The sequence below is a fragment of the Elephantulus edwardii genome, unplaced genomic scaffold (assembly GCF_000299155.1).
Source record: "Elephantulus edwardii isolate Elephantulus edwardi_28Jun2011 unplaced genomic scaffold, EleEdw1.0 scaffold00122, whole genome shotgun sequence".
In the NCBI taxonomy this organism is placed as follows: domain Eukaryota; kingdom Metazoa; phylum Chordata; class Mammalia; order Macroscelidea; family Macroscelididae; genus Elephantulus; species Elephantulus edwardii.
The window spans coordinates 4,446,707-4,451,311 of record NW_006399872.1 but is presented as its reverse complement, the minus strand read 5'-3'; positions in this window follow the sequence as shown (position 1 = coordinate 4,451,311).

The window sequence follows — 4,605 nt, the reverse complement described above, 5'->3', positions numbered from 1 at the left end:
ACACAACTCAAAGGCAATGATTCTTCTTCTATCATCTTTAGTCATTGTCCAGCTCTCTGATGCATAGCAAATAATTGTGAAGACAATAGCCCAGATCAGGTGTGCCTTAGTCTCTAGACTGACATCATTGTTCTTCAGTACTCTGGAAAGGCTTCTGACAACAGATTTTTCCCAATGCAATTCACCTTTTAATTTCCTGACTACTGCTGCCAAGAGTGTTGATCATGGGACCAAACAAGCTGAATCTGTTAACAATCTCAATCTTTTCTCGATTTATCATGATGCTGTCAATTGGCCCAGTGGTGAGAAACTTTGTTTTCTTCATGTTGAGTTTCAAACCATATTGAAGACTACAGTTCTTGACCTTCTGCAGCAAATGCCTCAGATCCTTCTCAGTTTCAGCAAGCAAGGTTGTTTCATCTGCATAGTGCAGGTTGTTGATGAGTCTTATTCCAATCTTGATACCACATTCCTCCTCATAGAGTTAAGCCTCCTGAATAATCTGTTCTGCATATAAATTTAAAATGTATGAAGATGGGATGCATCACTGGAGTACACCTTTCCTGATTGTTCTCTGCTCTGTTCTAACAAATATATCTTGGTCCAAGTAATGTAGGTTTTCGTGTGTGTGGGGGGGTGTGTGTGTAGGTTTTCTTATAAGAACAATCAACTGTTCAGGGATTCCCATTCTTCGTTATGCAGACAACACAACCCTGTTTGCTGAAAATGAGGAGGACATGAAGCGCTTGCTGCTGAGGGTCAGGGACTACAGCCTTTAATATGGATTGAGGCTCAATGTCAAGAAGACGAAGATTCTCACCACTGGGCCAATTGGCAGCATTAGGATGGATGGTGAAGAGATCGAGATTGTTCACAGCTTTAGTCTGCTTGGCTCCACAATCGATTCTCTTGGCACCAGCAGCCAGGAAATTAAAAGACGTATTGCGATGGGAAAGTCTGCTGTTAGTGAGGGACCTCTCTAAAGTGCTGAAGAGCAACGGTGTGTCTCTGGAGACTAAGGTGCATCTGGTACAGGCCATGGTCTTTGCAATCACTTGTTATGCATCAGAGAGCTGGACAATAACCAGGGAGAGGATAGAAGGAGAATTGATGCTTTTGAGCTTTGATGTTAGAGAAGAGTGCTGAGGGTGCCATGGACTGCTAAGAAAACAAACAGATTCAACCTGGAGAGGGTTAAACCAGGCTGCTCCTTTGAGGCAAGGATTCTGGGGCTTCGTCTGACATACTTTGGTCATGTTGTAAGGAGGAACTGGTCCTTGGAGAAGAACATCATGCTTGGGAGGGTGGAGGGCAGGGGCAGGAGGGAAAGGCACTCTGGGAGGTGGATTGATTTAATGACTGGGGCAATCGGGATGAGTGTGTCAGAGACAGTGAGATTGGTACAGGACAGGGCAGAGTTTAGAGCTGGTGTACATAGATCACTATGAGTTGCAAGCAACTCGACAGCACATAACAACAACAACAACATATAGTCAAATACCTTTGCACAAAATCCATGTGTATAATTGCCATTTGTTATAAAAGGTATTTGCAATGTCATTGTACAGAATTTCATCATTTGGTCTTACAGAAATGATATTTTTTCTAAGGAAAGAAAAAAAATGCTTTTATTATTTTAGGACAAGAAACCATAAAAGAGAAGATGACTCACAAGTTGAGTAAGTTCTCAAAAGTGCATTTCTGTTATGTTTAGAGATATTTCAACAAAAAAACATTTATTCTAGAGAAGTTAATAAAACTATCCGAGAAGACCGTCAAGTCAAGTCCCTATATGTATAAGGACATGGTTAACCCTGAGCTTCTTTTCATGGATTGCAGGTCAAAGACGGCAAATAGGAGATTTCAGTTTCTGCTCTCAATAACAGTGATTATATGGTACCAATTAATACAGAATCTGCATTAGTCATTGTACCTGACATTTTGCGTATATTCCTTGTAAGCCTTCATAACCTTCCATACAAGATGTAGTTTCCATTTCGCTAAGAGGCAAACTCTCGAAGATGTACCTAACTCCCTCAAAGTCTCACAGACATTAATTCATAAGCAAACCATGTCAGATACGGGTTCAGCAGGTTTTAACCAAAGTGAAAAGTTAGAGGCCAGAAAGCTAAATCAAATCAGGTCAAGTCAGAGTTCAAATGTAGAGAAAACCAACTATAAACAACAAGTTTTTAAGTGAAGGTAGATGACATTACAAGGCAAGAAGCCGCACTGTAATCTCAATGGTAGGCGGTTCAAGGGCACCAGCTGCTCTGCGAGAGAAGGATGGGAAACCTCTTCCCTTATGAAAACCCACCAGAGGGTCAGCTATGGGTTGGTTCTGACTCTATGGTATACAACAACAACAACAAAGCTCAAATTAGAGAGCCTAGGTGCCTAGTGGTAAGGCATTGTGCTTCCAACCCAAAGGCCAGCCATTCAAAGCCACCAGCCTCTCTGGCAGAGAAAGATGGACAATCTCCTTCTTTGTGGCTTACTGCCTCTGAAAATCCACTGAGGGATCAGCTATGACTTAGTTCTGAATCAACATACACAACAACAACAAAGGTAAAAAAACAAACCAACAACAACAACAAAGCTCAAATTGATGACAAGAGAAAAGCAAGACAGGATCACAATAGTAATAAAACTTCTTGGTCATTCCTATAACACTTTGGAGTGTTTGCCACTGTTTTTGTACCGTTTTGGAGGGGAGGGAAGTCCCTGGGTCGTACATAGCTTTCGATTTAAAGGTTGAAGGCTTGAGTCCACCCAGAGGCCTGATAATCTACTTCCTTAAAAAATTACTGCATTACAAACCCTACAGTGCACAGTTGTGTTTTGAGATACTTGGGTCACCATAAGTCAAAGTTGAATTGCTGGCAACTAGTGGGCAGAGGTGATATGAAGCACCTGAAAAGGTCAAGTTAGCATAGAACCAGTGAAAGACAAAGAATGATTTAGAGCCCTCACCAAAGTGGATATTTTCTACTACACAGTGTCAGTCTATAAAGGAATTCTGTTTTTATATATTTTATTTTTAAATTTTTAGTAGCAAAAGTACTTTTTCTTTTATTCATTCATTGTTGCATCTTTCCCTCCTCCTCCTCTTCTAAACCACTTTGCAATGCACCCCTTGTTTCAGAGATGAAGGAGTTTTAAATGGCATGAAAGTCCAAGACTCTAGGTTGAAATATAGGAAGAATGCTACAATTGGAATGAAGACCCTAAGACATAGTCTATCACTAATTTATACGGCCACCTGGACCCTGACAACATTTTAGTTGTTGTTATTGTTATGTTTCATCAAGTCAACTACAACTCATAGCAATCCTATCAATAATAGCTCTCTACTCTTCCCTTTCCTGAGCTAATCTCACTATTTCTGACACACATGACCCCTTTGTCACAGTCACTGTGTCAATCCACTTCATCCAGCTTCTTCCTTTCCTGCACTAACCTTTTACCTTTCCAAACATGATATCCTTCTCCAAGAACTGGTCCCTCCTGGAGACATGCCCAAAGTATGTGAGACAGAGCTTCAGAATCCTTGTCTCCAAGGAGAAACCCAGTTTTACCCTCTTCAGGGGAGACCTGTTGGTTCTCTTGGTGGTCCACGGAATGTTCAATACTCTTCTCCAACACCACAACTCAAAGGCATCAATTCTTCTGTCATCTGTAGTCATTTTTCAGCTCTCAGATGCAAAGCAAGTAATTGAGAAGACCATGATTTAAATCAGGCACACCTTAGTGTCTGGACTTATATTGTTGCTCTTTAGCGCTCTGGAAAGTTCCTGAGAACTGACTTTCCCAAAGCAACTCTTCTTTTTTTTTTTTTTCCAGAGGGAAAAGGATTTATTAGGCCATACCCAGGACAAGGACCCAGGGGCAGTGGCTAGGCTGTATTGTCACATTCAAAGGGAAGACGAGGCAGTGAACCCACTTACGCCTTCATGTTGACAGCTCGGCCCACAGACCATCTCCTCCTCCAAGGAAGACCGGGCCCTGGATGCACACCAGATAGGGGACAGGGCTGTGTAGGCAGCTGGGGACCAGGGTCACCAGCCAGGCCCTCCTCCAGGTCCACTTGGGTCTAAATGTCCTGCAGGTTTGTGGCCCCACCTCCAGCAGGCTTGCTCCCGCTCTGATGCTTCCAGGTAATTTTATTTATAAACAAGACAAAAATTCAAGCAGCATTAAATTAGGAGAACAAGAGGGAAGGTTGTTGGGTGTTTTTTTTTTTAAAAAAAAAAGGTGGCAGAGGAGGTTGGTGAGCATCTCAGGAGAGGAGGAACCGCTTCCTGTGTGAGCCCAGTGCTTCTAGCTTTTCTGCAGCCTGGCCGGGGACACCCTGCCTGCTCACTGTCTGCTAACAGCCAGACAGTGGAGGGGAAGCTGTCTGGCTACCAGCATTGGGAGTACTGTGGATTTCCCTAGTCAGCCTCCCACCGTCACCAGGTGAAAAAGCTTTTAACTCTCTTGTCCAAAGTCCTCTGAAAACTTCTTAACTTTCAGAAGGTCATCGGCATTCACAGTGGGCCGAGTGGTGGCCAAAGACCGGAGCATGTCTGACATGCAAACCACAGGCTCTAAAAGTTTGTCACT